The sequence below is a fragment of the Hyperolius riggenbachi genome, chromosome 6 (assembly GCF_040937935.1).
Source record: "Hyperolius riggenbachi isolate aHypRig1 chromosome 6, aHypRig1.pri, whole genome shotgun sequence".
Classification (NCBI taxonomy): Eukaryota; Metazoa; Chordata; class Amphibia; order Anura; family Hyperoliidae; genus Hyperolius; species Hyperolius riggenbachi.
This window is the reverse complement of record NC_090651.1, coordinates 12,318,845-12,333,543: the sequence shown is the minus strand read 5'-3', so window position 1 is coordinate 12,333,543 and position 14,699 is coordinate 12,318,845. Positions and strand designations below refer to the sequence as shown.

Here is a 14,699-nt window from a genome sequence, read left to right as displayed (position 1 = left end):
TTTTCTAACAATAAGATATCATGCCGAAACCCGGGATCGAACCAGGGACCTTTAGATCTTCAGTCTAACGCTCTCCCAACTGAGCTATTTCGGCTACATTGCATCACAGTTGGTGTGATTTTTTTTTCAGCAGAAGTGTCCTGTGCAGGCAAAGACTCATGATATTTTCGGAGTCGTAGTAGCAGTGGTGTGTTGTCGGTGTGGTTAGAGGGTCTAAGGCGCTCCATGCAGGCTGCATGTGTCTTGTAGACTTGGGTTCAAATACCTTTCCTGACAATCATTTTTGAATTTTTTGCCCTCCTGCAGCTGTATTTATGAGTTCCCATAAGACAAACCTCCAATCTAGTACCTTTTATTCAGGTAAATGCAGCTGTATTTATGACTTCCCATGAGATAAATCTCCAATCTAGTACCTTTTATTCAGGTAAATTATCTACTCTATATGTGTCCTATATTTTCTTTGATATATATTCATTAAGAAATGTTTGTCTCTTTTAAGTTGACTGTATGTCCTCTTTTCTTGCAGTCTTGAAATATTTGATGTGACCAGAGGTATTGTGTAAAATCCATGTCTCTATTTTGTCTGGTTCAATCAGGACGTCTCTGTATTGAGAATCAGTTTATCTTGCCGAGTTCCAGGTGTAGTCTGAATTTGGCTTTATTTTACTAAGTTTTTTCTAACAATAAGATATCATGCCAAAACCCGGGATCGAACCAGGAACCTTTAGATCTTCAGTCTAACGCTCTCCCAACTGAGCTATTTCGGCTACATTGCATCACAGTTGGTGTGATTTTTTTTTCAGCAGAAGTGTCCTGTGCAGGGAAAGACTCATGATATTTTCGGAGTCGTAGTAGCAGTGGTGTGTTGTCGGTGTGGTTAGAGGGTCTAAGGCGCTCCATGCAGGTTGCATGTGTCTTGTAGACTTGGGTTCAAATACCTTTCCTGACAATCATTTTTGAATTTTTTGCCCTCCTGCAGCTGTATTTATGAGTTCCCATAAGACAAACCTCCAATCTAGTACCTTTTATTCAGGTAAATGCAGCTGTATTTATGACTTCCCATGAGATAAATCTCCAATCTAGTACCTTTTATTCAGGTAAATTATCTACTCTACATGTGTCCTATATTTTCTTTGATATATATTCATTAAGAAATGTTTGTCTCTTTTAAGTTGACTGTATGTCCTCTTTTCTTGCAGTCTTGAAATATTTGATGTGACCAGAGGTATTGTGTTAAATCCATGTCTCTATTTTGTCTGGTTCAATCAGGACGTTTCTGTATTGAGAATCAGTTTATCTTGCCGAGTTCCAGGTGTAGTCTGACTTTGGCTTTATTTTACTAAGTTTTTTCTAACAATAAGATATCATGCCGAAACCCGGGATCGAACCAGGGACCTTTAGATCTTCAGTCTAACGCTCTCCCAACTGAGCTATTTCGGCTACATTGCATCACAGTTTGTGTGATTTTTTTTTTTTCAGCACAAGTGTCCTGTGCAGGCAAAGACTCATGATATTTTCTGAGTCGTAGTAGCAGTGGTGTGTTGTTGGTGTGGTTAGAGGGTCTAAGGCACTCCATGCAGGTTGCATGTGTCCTGTAGACTTGGGTTCAAATACCTTTCCTGACAATCATTTTTGAATTTTTTGCCCTCCTGCAGCTGTATTTATGAGTTCCCATAAGACAAACCTCCAATCTAGTACCTTTTATTCAGGTAATTGCAGCTGTATTTATGACTTCCCATGAGATAAATCTCCAATCTAGTACCTTTTATTCAGGTAAATTATCTACTCTATATGTGTCCTATATTTTCTTTGATATATATTCATTAAGAAATGTTTGTCTCTTTTAAGTTGACTGTATGTCCTCTTATCTTGCAGTCTTGAAATATTTGATGTGACCAGAGGTATTGTGTTAAATCCATGTCTCTATTTTGTCTGGTTCAATCAAGACGTTTCTGTATTGAGAATCAGTTTATCTTGCCGAGTTCCAGGTGTAGTCTGACTTTGGCTTTATTTTACTAAGTTTTTTCTAACAATAAGATATCATGCCGAAACCCGGGATCGAACCAGGGACCTTTAGATCTTCAGTCTAACGCTCTCCCAACTGAGCTATTTCGGCTACATTGCTTTATAGTTTGTGTGATTTTTTTTTTCAGCACAAGTGTCCTGTGCGGGCAAAGACTCATGATATTTTCTGAGTCGTAGTAGCAGTGGTGTGTTGTCGGTGTGGTTAGAGGGTCTAAGGCGCTCCATGCAGGTTGCATGTGTCCTGTAGACTTGGGTTCAAATACCTTTCCTGACAATCATTTTTGAATTTTTTGCCCTCCTGCAGCTGTATTTATGAGTTCCCATAAGACAAACCTCCAATCTAGTACCTTTTATTCAGGTAATTGCAGCTGTATTTATGACTTCCCATGAGATAAATCTCCAATCTAGTACCTTTTATTCAGGTAAATTATCTACTCTATATGTGTCCTATATTTTCTTTGATATATATTCATTAAGAAATGTTTGTCTCTTTTAAGTTGACTGTATGTCCTCTTATCTTGCCGAGTTCCGGGTGTAGTCTGAATTTGGCTTTATTTTACTAAGTTTTTTCTAACAATAAGATATCATGCCGAAACCCGGGATCGAACCAGGGACCTTTAGATCTTCAGTCTAACGCTCTCCCAACTGAGCTATTTCGGTTACATTGCATCACAGTTTGTGTGATTTTTTTTCAGCACAAGTGTCCTGTGCAGGCAAAGACTCATGATATTTTCTGAGTTGTAGTAGCTGTAGTGTGTTGTTGGTGTGGTTAGAGGGTCTAAGGCGCTCCATGCAGGTTGCATGTGTCCTGTAGACTTGGGTTCAAATACCTTTCCTGACAATCAAGTTTGAATTTTTTGCCCTCCTGCAGCTGTATTTATGAGTTCCCATAAGACAAACCTCCAATCTAGTAGATTTAATTCAGGTAAATGCAGCTGTATTTATGACTTCCCATGAGATAAATCTCCAATCTAGTACCTTTTATTCAGGTAAATTATCTACTCTATATGTGTCCTATATTTTCTTTGATATATATTCATTAAGAAATGTTTGTCTCTTTTAAGTTGACTGTATGTCCTCTTTTCTTGCAGTCTTGAAATATTTGATGTGACCAGAGGTATTGTGTTAAATCCATGTCTCTATTTTGTCTGGTTCAATCAGGACGTTTCTGTATTGAGAATCAGTTTATCTTGCCGAGTTCCGGGTGTAGTCTGAATTTGGCTTTATTTTACTAAGTTTTTTCTAACAATAAGATATCATGCCGAAACCCGGGATCGAACCAGGGACCTTTAGATCTTCAGTCTAACGCTCTCCCAACTGAGCTATTTCGGCTACATTGCATCACAGTTGGTGTGATTTTTTTTTCAGCAGAAGTGTCCTGTGCAGGCAAAGACTCATGATATTTTCGGAGTCGTAGTAGCAGTGGTGTGTTGTCGGTGTGGTTAGAGGGTCTAAGGCGCTCCATGCAGGCTGCATGTGTCTTGTAGACTTGGGTTCAAATACCTTTCCTGACAATCATTTTTGAATTTTTTGCCCTCCTGCAGCTGTATTTATGAGTTCCCATAAGACAAACCTCCAATCTAGTACCTTTTATTCAGGTAAATGCAGCTGTATTTATGACTTCCCATGAGATAAATCTCCAATCTAGTACCTTTTATTCAGGTAAATTATCTACTCTACATGTGTCCTATATTTTCTTTGATATATATTCATTAAGAAATGTTTGTCTCTTTTAAGTTGACTGTATGTCCTCTTTTCTTGCAGTCTTGAAATATTTGATGTGACCAGAGGTATTGTGTTAAATCCATGTCTCTATTTTGTCTGGTTCAATCAGGACGTTTCTGTATTGAGAATCAGTTTATCTTGCCGAGTTCCAGGTGTAGTCTGAATTTGGCTTTATTTTACCAAGTTTTTTCTAACAATAAGATATCATGCCGAAACCCGGGATCGAACCAGAGACCTTTAGATCTTCAGTCTAACGCTCTCCCAACTGAGCTATTTCGGCTACATTGCATCACATTTGGTGTGATTTTTTTTTCAGCAGAAGTGTCCTGTGCAGGCAAAGACTCATGATATTTTCGGAGTCGTAGTAGCAGTGGTGTGTTGTTGGTGTGGTTAGAGGGTCTAAGGCGCTCCATGCAGGTTGCATGTGTCTTGTAGACTTGGGTTCAAATACCTTTCCTGACTATCATTTTTGAATTTTTTGCCCTCCTGCAGCTGTATTTATGAGTTCCCATAAGACAAACCTCCAATCTATTACCTTTTATTCAGGTAAATGCAGCTGTATTTATGATTTCCCATGAGATAAATCTCCAATCTAGTACCTTTTATTCAGGTAAATTATCTACTCTATATGTGTCCTATATTTTCTTTGATATATATTCATTAAGAAATGTTTGTCTCTTTTAAGTTGACTGTATGTCCTCTTTTCTTGCAGTCTTGAAATATTTGATGTGACCAGAGGTATTGTGTAAAATCCATGTCTCTATTTTGTCTGGTTCAATCAGGACGTCTCTGTATTGAGAATCAGTTTATCTTGCCGAGTTCCAGGTGTAGTCTGAATTTGGCTTTATTTTACTAAGTTTTTTCTAACAATAAGATATCATGCCGAAACCCGGGATCGAACAAGGAACCTTTAGATCTTCAGTCTAACGCTCTCCCAACTGAGCTATTTCGGCTACATTGCATCACAGTTGGTGTGATTTTTTTTTCAGCAGAAGTGTCCTGTGCAGGGAAAGACTCATGATATTTTCGGAGTCGTAGTAGCAGTGGTGTGTTGTTGGTGTGGTTAGAGGGTCTAAGGCGCTCCATGCAGGTTGCATGTGTCTTGTAGACTTGGGTTCAAATACCTTTCCTGACAATCATTTTTGAATTTTTTGCCCTGCTGCAGCTGTATTTATGAGTTCCCATAAGACAAACCTCCAATCTAGTACCTTTTATTCAGGTAAATGCAGCTGTATTTATGACTTCCCATGAGATAAATCTCCAATCTAGTACCTTTTATTCAGGTAAATTATCTACTCTACATGTGTCCTATATTTTCTTTGATATATATTCATTAAGAAATGTTTGTCTCTTTTAAGTTGACTGTATGTCTTCTTTTCTTGCAGTCTTGAAATATTTGATGTGACCAGAGGTATTGTGTTAAATCCATGTCTCTATTTTGTCTGGTTCAATCAGGACGTTTCTGTATTGAGAATCAGTTTATCTTGCCGAGTTCCAGGTGTAGTCTGAATTTGGCTTTATTTTACCAAGTTTTTTCTAACAATAAGATATCATGCCGAAACCCGGGATCGATCCAGAGACCTTTAGATCTTCAGTCTAACGCTCTCCCAACTGAGCTATTTCGGCTACATTGCATCACATTTGGTGTGATTTTTTTTTTCAGCAGAAGTGTCCTGTGCAGGCAAAGACTCATGATATTTTCGGAGTCGTAGTAGCAGTGGTGTGTTGTTGGTGTGGTTAGAGGGTCTAAGGCGCTCCATGCAGGTTGCATGTGTCTTGTAGACTTGGGTTCAAATACCTTTCCTGACTATCATTTTTGAATTTTTTGCCCTCCTGCAGCTGTATTTATGAGTTCCCATAAGACAAACCTCCAATCTAGTACCTTTTATTCAGGTAAATGCAGCTGTATTTATGACTTCCCATGAGATAAATCTCCAATCTAGTACCATTTATTCAGGTAAATTATCTACTCTACATGTGTCCTATATTTTCTTTGATATATATTCATTAAGAAATGTTTGTCTCTTTTAAGTTGACTGTATGTCCTCTTTTCTTGCAGTCTTGAAATATTTGATGTGACCAGAGGTATTGTGTTAAATCCATGTCTCTATTTTGTCTGGTTCAATCAGGACGTTTCTGTATTGAGAATCAGTTTATCTTGCCGACTTCCGGGTGTAGTCTGACTTTGGCTTTATTTTACTAAGTTTTTTCTAACAATAAGATATCATGCCGAAACCCGGGATCGAACCAGGGACCTTTAGATATTCAGTCTAACGCTCTCCCAACTGAGCTATTTCGGCTATATTGCATCATAGTTTGTGTGATTTTTTTTTCAGCACAAGTGTCCTGTGCAGGCAAAGACTCATGATATTTTCTGAGTCGTAGTAGCAGTGGTGTGTTGTCGGTGTGGTTAGAGGGTCTAAGGCGCTCCATGCAGGTTGCATGTGTCTTGTAGACTTGGGTTCAAATACCTTTCCTGACAATAATTTTTGAATTTTTTGCCCTCCTGCGCTATTTTGTCTGGTTCAATCAGGACGTCTCTGTATTGAGAATCAGTTTATCTTGCCGAGTTCCAGGTGTAGTCTGAATTTGGCTTTATTTTACTAAGTTTTTTCTAACAATAAGATATCATGCCGAAACCCGGGATCGAACCAGGAACCTTTAGATCTTCAGTCTAACGCTCTCCCAACTGAGCTATTTCGGCTACATTGCATCACAGTTGGTGTGATTTTTTTTTCAGCAGAAGTGTCCTGTGCAGGGAAAGACTCATGATATTTTCGGAGTCGTAGTAGCAGTGGTGTGTTGTCGGTGTGGTTAGAGGGTCTAAGGCGCTCCATGCAGGTTGCATGTGTCTTGTAGACTTGGGTTCAAATACCTTTCCTGACAATCATTTTTGAATTTTTTGCCCTCCTGCAGCTGTATTTATGAGTTCCCATAAGACAAACCTCCAATCTAGTACCTTTTATTCAGGTAAATGCAGCTGTATTTATGACTTCCCATGAGATAAATCTCCAATCTAGTACCTTTTATTCAGGTAAATTATCTACTCTACATGTGTCCTATATTTTCTTTGATATATATTCATTAAGAAATGTTTGTCTCTTTTAAGTTGACTGTATGTCCTCTTTTCTTGCAGTCTTGAAATATTTGATGTGACCAGAGGTATTGTGTTAAATCCATGTCTCTATTTTGTCTGGTTCAATCAGGACGTTTCTGTATTGAGAATCAGTTTATCTTGCCGAGTTCCAGGTGTAGTCTGAATTTGGCTTTATTTTACCAAGTTTTTTCTAACAATAAGATATCATGCCGAAACCCGGGATCGAACCAGAGACCTTTAGATCTTCAGTCTAACGCTCTCCCAACTGAGCTATTTCGGCTACATTGCATCACATTTGGTGTGATTTTTTTTTCAGCAGAAGTGTCCTGTGCAGGCAAAGACTCATGATATTTTCGGAGTCGTAGTAGCAGTGGTGTGTTGTTGGTGTGGTTAGAGGGTCTAAGGCGCTCCATGCAGGTTGCATGTGTCTTGTAGACTTGGGTTCAAATACCTTTCCTGACTATCATTTTTGAATTTTTTGCCCTCCTGCAGCTGTATTTATGAGTTCCCATAAGACAAACCTCCAATCTATTACCTTTTATTCAGGTAAATGCAGCTGTATTTATGATTTCCCATGAGATAAATCTCCAATCTAGTACCTTTTATTCAGGTAAATTATCTACTCTATATGTGTCCTATATTTTCTTTGATATATATTCATTAAGAAATGTTTGTCTCTTTTAAGTTGACTGTATGTCCTCTTTTCTTGCAGTCTTGAAATATTTGATGTGACCAGAGGTATTGTGTAAAATCCATGTCTCTATTTTGTCTGGTTCAATCAGGACGTCTCTGTATTGAGAATCAGTTTATCTTGCCGAGTTCCAGGTGTAGTCTGAATTTGGCTTTATTTTACTAAGTTTTTTCTAACAATAAGATATCATGCCGAAACCCGGGATCGAACAAGGAACCTTTAGATCTTCAGTCTAACGCTCTCCCAACTGAGCTATTTCGGCTACATTGCATCACAGTTGGTGTGATTTTTTTTTCAGCAGAAGTGTCCTGTGCAGGGAAAGACTCATGATATTTTCGGAGTCGTAGTAGCAGTGGTGTGTTGTTGGTGTGGTTAGAGGGTCTAAGGCGCTCCATGCAGGTTGCATGTGTCTTGTAGACTTGGGTTCAAATACCTTTCCTGACAATCATTTTTGAATTTTTTGCCCTGCTGCAGCTGTATTTATGAGTTCCCATAAGACAAACCTCCAATCTAGTACCTTTTATTCAGGTAAATGCAGCTGTATTTATGACTTCCCATGAGATAAATCTCCAATCTAGTACCTTTTATTCAGGTAAATTATCTACTCTACATGTGTCCTATATTTTCTTTGATATATATTCATTAAGAAATGTTTGTCTCTTTTAAGTTGACTGTATGTCTTCTTTTCTTGCAGTCTTGAAATATTTGATGTGACCAGAGGTATTGTGTTAAATCCATGTCTCTATTTTGTCTGGTTCAATCAGGACGTTTCTGTATTGAGAATCAGTTTATCTTGCCGAGTTCCAGGTGTAGTCTGAATTTGGCTTTATTTTACCAAGTTTTTTCTAACAATAAGATATCATGCCAAAACCCGGGATCGATCCAGAGACCTTTAGATCTTCAGTCTAACGCTCTCCCAACTGAGCTATTTCGGCTACATTGCATCACATTTGGTGTGATTTTTTTTTTCAGCAGAAGTGTCCTGTGCAGGCAAAGACTCATGATATTTTCGGAGTCGTAGTAGCAGTGGTGTGTTGTTGGTGTGGTTAGAGGGTCTAAGGCGCTCCATGCAGGTTGCATGTGTCTTGTAGACTTGGGTTCAAATACCTTTCCTGACTATCATTTTTGAATTTTTTGCCCTCCTGCAGCTGTATTTATGAGTTCCCATAAGACAAACCTCCAATCTAGTACCTTTTATTCAGGTAAATGCAGCTGTATTTATGACTTCCCATGAGATAAATCTCCAATCTAGTACCTTTTATTCAGGTAAATTATCTACTCTACATGTGTCCTATATTTTCTTTGATATATATTCATTAAGAAATGTTTGTCTCTTTTAAGTTGACTGTATGTCCTCTTTTCTTGCAGTCTTGAAATATTTGATGTGACCAGAGGTATTGTGTTAAATCCATGTCTCTATTTTGTCTGGTTCAATCAGGACGTTTCTGTATTGAGAATCAGTTTATCTTGCCGACTTCCGGGTGTAGTCTGACTTTGGCTTTATTTTACTAAGTTTTTTCTAACAATAAGATATCATGCCGAAACCCGGGATCGAACCAGGGACCTTTAGATATTCAGTCTAACGCTCTCCCAACTGAGCTATTTCGGCTATATTGCATCATAGTTTGTGTGATTTTTTTTTCAGCACAAGTGTCCTGTGCAGGCAAAGACTCATGATATTTTCTGAGTCGTAGAAGCAGTGGTGTGTTGTCGGTGTGGTTAGAGGGTCTAAGGCGCTCCATGCAGGTTGCATGTGTCTTGTAGACTTGGGTTCAAATACCTTTCCTGACAATAATTTTTGAATTTTTTGCCCTCCTGCAGCTGTATTTATGAGTTCCCATAAGACAAACCTCCAATCTAGTACCTTTTATTCAGGTAAATGCAGCTGTATTTATGACTTCCCATGAGATAAATCTCCAATCTAGTACCTTTTATTCAGGTAAATTATCTACTCTATATGTGTCCTATATTTTCTTTGATATATATTCATTAAGAAATGTTTGTCTCTTTTAAGTTGACTGTATGTCCTCTTTTCTTGCAGTCTTGAAATATTTGATGTGACCAGAGGTATTGTGTTAAATCCATGTCTCTATTTTGTCTGGTTCAATCAGGACGTTTCTGTATTGAGAATCAGTTTATCTTGCCGACTTCCGGGTGTAGTCTGACTTTGGCTTTATTTTACTAAGTTTTTTCTAACAATAAGATATCATGCCGAAACCCGGGATCGAACCAGGGACCTTTAGATCTTCAGTCTAACGCTCTCCCAACTGAGCTATTTCGGCTACATTGCATCACAGTTTGTGTGATTTTTTTTTTTCAGCACAAGTGTCCTGTGCAGGCAAAGACTCATGATATTTTCTGAGTCGTAGTAGCAGTGGTGTGTTGTCGGTGTGGTTAGAGGGTCTAAGGCACTCCATGCAGGTTGCATGTGTCCTGTAGACTTGGGTTCAAATACCTTTCCTGACAATCATTTTTGAATTTTTTGCCCTCCTGCAGCTGTATTTATGAGTTCCCATAAGACAAACCTCCAATCTAGTACCTTTTATTCAGGTAAATGCAGCTGTATTTATGACTTCCCATGAGATAAATCTCCAATCTAGTACCTTTTATTCAGGTAAATTATCTACTCTATATGTGTCCTATATTTTCTTTGATATATATTCATTAAGAAATGTTTGTCTCTTTTAAGTTGACTGTATGTCCTCTTTTCTTGCAGTCTTGAAATATTTGATGTGACCAGAGGTATTGTGTTAAATCCATGTCTCTATTTTGTCTGGTTCAATCAGGACGTTTCTGTATTGAGAATCAGTTTATCTTGCCGAGTTCCAGGTGTAGTCTGACTTTGGCTTTATTTTACTAAGTTTTTTCTAACAATAAGATATCATGCCGAAACCCAGGATCGAACCAGGGACCTTTAGATCTTCAGTCTAACGCTCTCCCAACTGAGCTATTTCGGCTACATTGCATCACAGTTTGTGTGATTTTTTTTTTTTCAGCACAAGTGTCCTGTGCAGGCAAAGACTCATAATATTTTCTGAGTCGTAGTAGCAGTGGTGTGTTGTCGGTGTGGTTAGAGGGTCTAAGGCACTCCATGCAGGTTGCATGTGTCCTGTAGACTTGGGTTCAAATACCTTTCCTGACAATCATTTTTGAATTTTTTGCCCTCCTGCAGCTGTATTTATGAGTTTCCATAAGACAAACCTCCAATCTAGTACCTTTTATTCAGGTAAATGCAGCTGTATTTATGACTTCCCATGAGATAAATCTCCAATCTAGTACCTTTTATTCAGGTAAATTATCTACTCTATATGTGTCCTATATTTTCTTTGATATATATTCATTAAGAAATGTTTGTCTCTTTTAAGTTGACTGTATGTCCTCTTTACTTGCAGTCTTGAAATATTTGATGTGACCAGAGGTATTGTGTTAAATCCATGTCTCTATTTTGTCTGGTTCAATCAGGACGTTTCTGTATTGAGAATCAGTTTATCTTGCCGAGTTCCAGGTGTAGTCTGACTTTGGCTTTATTTTACTAAGTTTTTTCTAACAATAAGATATCATGCCGAAACCCGGGATCGAACCAGGGACCTTTAGATCTTCAGTCTAACGCTCTCCCAACTGAGCTATTTCGGCTACATTGCATCACAGTTTGTGTGATTTTTTTTTTTTCAGCACAAGTGTCCTGTGCAGGCAAAGACTCATGATATTTTCTGAGTCGTAGTAGCAGTGGTGTGTTGTCGGTGTGGTTAGAGGGTCTAAGGCACTCCATGCAGGTTGCATGTGTCCTGTAGACTTGGGTTCAAATACCTTTCCTGACAATCATTTTTGAATTTTTTGCCCTCCTGCAGCTGTATTTATGAGTTCCCATAAGACAAACCTCCAATCTAGTACCTTTTATTCAGGTAATTGCAGCTGTATTTATGACTTCCCATGAGATAAATCTCCAATCTAGTACCTTTTATTCAGGTAAATTATCTACTCTATATGTGTCCTATATTTTCTTTGATATATATTCATTAAGAAATGTTTGTCTCTTTTAAGTTGACTGTATGTCCTCTTATCTTGCAGTCTTGAAATATTTGATGTGACCAGAGGTATTGTGTTAAATCCATGTCTCTATTTTGTCTGGTTCAATCAAGACGTTTCTGTATTGAGAATCAGTTTATCTTGCCGAGTTCCAGGTGTAGTCTGACTTTGGCTTTATTTTACTAAGTTTTTTCTAACAATAAGATATCATGCCGAAACCCGGGATCGAACCAGGGACCTTTAGATCTTCAGTCTAACGCTCTCCCAACTGAGCTATTTCGGCTACATTGCTTTATAGTTTGTGTGATTTTTTTTTTCAGCACAATTGTCCTGTGCAGGCAAAGACTCATGATATTTTCTGAGTCGTAGTAGCAGTGGTGTGTTGTCGGTGTGGTTAGAGGGTCTAAGGCGCTCCATGCAGGTTGCATGTGTCCTGTAGACTTGGGTTCAAATACCTTTCCTGACAATCATTTTTGAATTTTTTGCCCTCCTGCAGCTGTATTTATGAGTTCCCATAAGACAAACCTCCAATCTAGTACCTTTTATTCAGGTAATTGCAGCTGTATTTATGACTTCCCATGAGATAAATCTCCAATCTAGTACCTTTTATTCAGGTAAATTATCTACTCTATATGTGTCCTATATTTTCTTTGATATATATTCATTAAGAAATGTTTGTCTCTTTTAAGTTGACTGTATGTCCTCTTATCTTGCCGAGTTCCGGGTGTAGTCTGAATTTGGCTTTATTTTACTAAGTTTTTTCTAACAATAAGATATCATGCCGAAACCCGGGATCGAACCAGGGACCTTTAGATCTTCAGTCTAACGCTCTCCCAACTGAGCTATTTCGGTTACATTGCATCACAGTTTGTGTGATTTTTTTTCAGCACAAGTGTCCTGTGCAGGCAAAGACTCATGATATTTTCGGAGTCGTAGTAGCAGTGGTGTGTTGTCGGTGTGGTTAGAGGGTCTAAGGCGCTCCATGCAGGTTGCATGTGTCCTGTAGACCTTGGTTCAAATACCTTTCCTGACAGTCATTTTTGAATTTTTTGCCCTCCTGCAGCTGTATTTATGAGTTCCCATAAGACAAACCTCCAATCTAGTACCTTTTATTCAGGTAAATGCAGCTGTATTTATGACTTCCCATGAGATAAATCTCCAATCTAGTACCTTTTATTCAGGTAAATTATCTACTCTATAGGTGTCCTATATTTTCTTTGATATATATTCATTAAGAAATGTTTGTCTCTTTTAAGTTGACTGTATGTCCTCTTTTCTTGCAGTCTTGAAATATTTGATGTGACCAGAGGTATTGTGTTAAATCCATGTCTCTATTTTGTCTGGTTCAATCAGGACGTTTCTGTATTGAGAATCAGTTTATCTTAACGAGTTCCGGGTGTAGTCTGAATTTGGCTTTATTTTACTAAGTTTTTTCTAACAATAAGATATCATGCAGACACCCGGGATCGAACCAGGGACCTTTAGATCTTCAGTCTAACGCTCTCCCAACTGAGCTATTTCGGCTACATTGCTTTATAGTTTGTGTGATTTTTTTTTCAGCACAAGTGTCCTGTGCAGGCAAAGACTCATGATATTTTCTGAGTCGTAGTAACAGTGGTGTGTTGTCGGTGTGGTTAGAGGGTCTAAGGCGCTCCATGCAGGTTGCATGTGTCCTGTAGACTTGGGTTCAAATACCTTTCCTGACAATCATTTTTGAATTTTTTGCCCTCCTGCAGCTGTATTTATGAGTTCCCATAAGACAAACCTCCAATCTAGTACCTTTTATTCAGGTAATTGCAGCTGTATTTATCACTTCCCATGAGATAAATCTCCAATCTAGTACCTTTTATTCAGGTAAATTATCTACTCTATATGTGTCCTATATTTTCTTTGATATATATTCATTAAGAAATGTTTGTCTCTTTTAAGTTGACTGTATGTCCTCTTTTCTTGCAGTCTTGAAATATTTGATGTGACCAGAGGTATTGTGTAAAATCCATGTCTCTATTTTGTCTGGTTCAATCAGGACGTTTCTGTATTGAGAATAAGTTTATCTTGCCGAGTTCCGGGTGTAGTCTGAATTTGGCTTTATTTTACTAAGTTTTTTCTAACAATAAGATATCATGCCGACACCCGGGATCGAACCAGGGACCTTTAGATCTTCAGTCTAACGCTCTCCCAACTGAGCTATTTCGGCTACATTGCTTTATAGTTTGTGTGATTTTTTTTTTCAGCACAAGTGTCCTGTGCAGCCTAAGACTCATGATATTTTCTGAGTTGTAGTAGCAGTGGTGTGTTGTCGGTGTGGTTAGAGGGTCTAAGGCGCTCCATGCTGGTTGCATGTGTCCTGTAGACTTGGGTTCAAATACCTTTCCTGACAATCATGTTTGAATTTTTTGCCCTCCTGCAGCTGTATTTATGAGTTCCCATAAGACAAACCTCCAATCTAGTACCTTTTATTCAGGTAAATGCAGCTGTATTTATGACTTCCCATGAGATAAATCTCCAATCTAGTACCTTTTATTCAGGTAAATTATCTACTCTATATGTGTCCTATATTTTCTTTGATATATATTCATTAAGAAATGTTTGTCTCTTTTAAGTTGACTGTATGTCCTCTTTTCTTGCAGTCTTGAAATATTTGATGTGACCAGAGGTATTGTGTTAAATCCATGTCTCTATTTTGTCTGGTTCAATCAGGACGTTTCTGTATTGAGAATCAGTTTATCTTGCCGACTTCCGGGTGTAGTCTGACTTTGGCTTTATTTTACTAAGTTTTTTCTAACAATAAGATATCATGCCGAAACCCGGGATCGAACCAGGGACCTTTAGATCTTCAGTCTAACGCTCTCCCAACTGAGCTATTTCGGCTACATTGAATCAGAGTTGGTGTGATTTTTTTTTCAGCAGAAGTGTCCTGTGCAGGCAAAGACTCATGATATTTTTGGAGTCGTAGTAGCAGTGGTGTGTTGTTGGTGTGGTTAGAGGGTCTAAGGCGCTCCATGCAGGTTGCATGTGTCTTGTAGACTTGGGTTCAAATACCTTTCCTGACTATCATTTTTGAATTTTTTGCCCTCCTGCAGCTGTATTTATGAGTTCCCATAAGACAAACCTCCAATCTAGTACCTTTTATTC

The 14,699-nt window shown here is 38.3% G+C and overlaps 23 non-coding genes across 23 annotated transcripts; all 23 read right to left on the bottom strand.

The window, feature by feature from the left end:
- Positions 1–21: 21 nt before the first annotated feature.
- On the bottom strand, positions 22–94 carry TRNAF-GAA (transfer RNA phenylalanine (anticodon GAA)). Its single transcript has one exon. It is a non-coding gene; the product is annotated as a tRNA-Phe (tRNA).
- A 600-nt stretch (positions 95–694) lies between these two features.
- On the bottom strand, positions 695–767 carry TRNAF-GAA (transfer RNA phenylalanine (anticodon GAA)). Its single transcript has one exon. It is a non-coding gene; the product is annotated as a tRNA-Phe (tRNA).
- A 600-nt stretch (positions 768–1,367) lies between these two features.
- On the bottom strand, positions 1,368–1,440 carry TRNAF-GAA (transfer RNA phenylalanine (anticodon GAA)). Its single transcript has one exon. It is a non-coding gene; the product is annotated as a tRNA-Phe (tRNA).
- Positions 1,441–2,043: 603 nt separating this feature from the next.
- TRNAF-GAA (transfer RNA phenylalanine (anticodon GAA)) lies at positions 2,044–2,116 on the bottom strand. Its single transcript has one exon. It is a non-coding gene; the product is annotated as a tRNA-Phe (tRNA).
- A 496-nt stretch (positions 2,117–2,612) lies between these two features.
- Positions 2,613–2,685, bottom strand: TRNAF-GAA (transfer RNA phenylalanine (anticodon GAA)). Its single transcript has one exon. It is a non-coding gene; the product is annotated as a tRNA-Phe (tRNA).
- A 599-nt stretch (positions 2,686–3,284) lies between these two features.
- TRNAF-GAA (transfer RNA phenylalanine (anticodon GAA)) lies at positions 3,285–3,357 on the bottom strand. The gene has a single exon. It is a non-coding gene; the product is annotated as a tRNA-Phe (tRNA).
- A 600-nt stretch (positions 3,358–3,957) lies between these two features.
- TRNAF-GAA (transfer RNA phenylalanine (anticodon GAA)) lies at positions 3,958–4,030 on the bottom strand. Its single transcript has one exon. It is a non-coding gene; the product is annotated as a tRNA-Phe (tRNA).
- Positions 4,031–4,630: 600 nt separating this feature from the next.
- Positions 4,631–4,703, bottom strand: TRNAF-GAA (transfer RNA phenylalanine (anticodon GAA)). Its single transcript has one exon. It is a non-coding gene; the product is annotated as a tRNA-Phe (tRNA).
- A 600-nt stretch (positions 4,704–5,303) lies between these two features.
- Positions 5,304–5,376, bottom strand: TRNAF-GAA (transfer RNA phenylalanine (anticodon GAA)). The gene has a single exon. It is a non-coding gene; the product is annotated as a tRNA-Phe (tRNA).
- Positions 5,377–5,977: 601 nt separating this feature from the next.
- TRNAF-GAA (transfer RNA phenylalanine (anticodon GAA)) lies at positions 5,978–6,050 on the bottom strand. Its single transcript has one exon. It is a non-coding gene; the product is annotated as a tRNA-Phe (tRNA).
- A 331-nt stretch (positions 6,051–6,381) lies between these two features.
- TRNAF-GAA (transfer RNA phenylalanine (anticodon GAA)) lies at positions 6,382–6,454 on the bottom strand. Its single transcript has one exon. It is a non-coding gene; the product is annotated as a tRNA-Phe (tRNA).
- A 600-nt stretch (positions 6,455–7,054) lies between these two features.
- Positions 7,055–7,127, bottom strand: TRNAF-GAA (transfer RNA phenylalanine (anticodon GAA)). Its single transcript has one exon. It is a non-coding gene; the product is annotated as a tRNA-Phe (tRNA).
- Positions 7,128–7,727: 600 nt separating this feature from the next.
- On the bottom strand, positions 7,728–7,800 carry TRNAF-GAA (transfer RNA phenylalanine (anticodon GAA)). The gene has a single exon. It is a non-coding gene; the product is annotated as a tRNA-Phe (tRNA).
- Positions 7,801–8,400: 600 nt separating this feature from the next.
- On the bottom strand, positions 8,401–8,473 carry TRNAF-GAA (transfer RNA phenylalanine (anticodon GAA)). The gene has a single exon. It is a non-coding gene; the product is annotated as a tRNA-Phe (tRNA).
- Positions 8,474–9,074: 601 nt separating this feature from the next.
- Positions 9,075–9,147, bottom strand: TRNAF-GAA (transfer RNA phenylalanine (anticodon GAA)). Its single transcript has one exon. It is a non-coding gene; the product is annotated as a tRNA-Phe (tRNA).
- Positions 9,148–9,747: 600 nt separating this feature from the next.
- On the bottom strand, positions 9,748–9,820 carry TRNAF-GAA (transfer RNA phenylalanine (anticodon GAA)). The gene has a single exon. It is a non-coding gene; the product is annotated as a tRNA-Phe (tRNA).
- A 602-nt stretch (positions 9,821–10,422) lies between these two features.
- TRNAF-GAA (transfer RNA phenylalanine (anticodon GAA)) lies at positions 10,423–10,495 on the bottom strand. The gene has a single exon. It is a non-coding gene; the product is annotated as a tRNA-Phe (tRNA).
- A 603-nt stretch (positions 10,496–11,098) lies between these two features.
- On the bottom strand, positions 11,099–11,171 carry TRNAF-GAA (transfer RNA phenylalanine (anticodon GAA)). Its single transcript has one exon. It is a non-coding gene; the product is annotated as a tRNA-Phe (tRNA).
- Positions 11,172–11,774: 603 nt separating this feature from the next.
- TRNAF-GAA (transfer RNA phenylalanine (anticodon GAA)) lies at positions 11,775–11,847 on the bottom strand. Its single transcript has one exon. It is a non-coding gene; the product is annotated as a tRNA-Phe (tRNA).
- Positions 11,848–12,343: 496 nt separating this feature from the next.
- Positions 12,344–12,416, bottom strand: TRNAF-GAA (transfer RNA phenylalanine (anticodon GAA)). Its single transcript has one exon. It is a non-coding gene; the product is annotated as a tRNA-Phe (tRNA).
- Positions 12,417–13,015: 599 nt separating this feature from the next.
- On the bottom strand, positions 13,016–13,088 carry TRNAF-GAA (transfer RNA phenylalanine (anticodon GAA)). Its single transcript has one exon. It is a non-coding gene; the product is annotated as a tRNA-Phe (tRNA).
- Positions 13,089–13,688: 600 nt separating this feature from the next.
- On the bottom strand, positions 13,689–13,761 carry TRNAF-GAA (transfer RNA phenylalanine (anticodon GAA)). The gene has a single exon. It is a non-coding gene; the product is annotated as a tRNA-Phe (tRNA).
- Positions 13,762–14,362: 601 nt separating this feature from the next.
- On the bottom strand, positions 14,363–14,435 carry TRNAF-GAA (transfer RNA phenylalanine (anticodon GAA)). The gene has a single exon. It is a non-coding gene; the product is annotated as a tRNA-Phe (tRNA).
- Between the last annotated feature and the right edge of the window lie 264 nt (positions 14,436–14,699).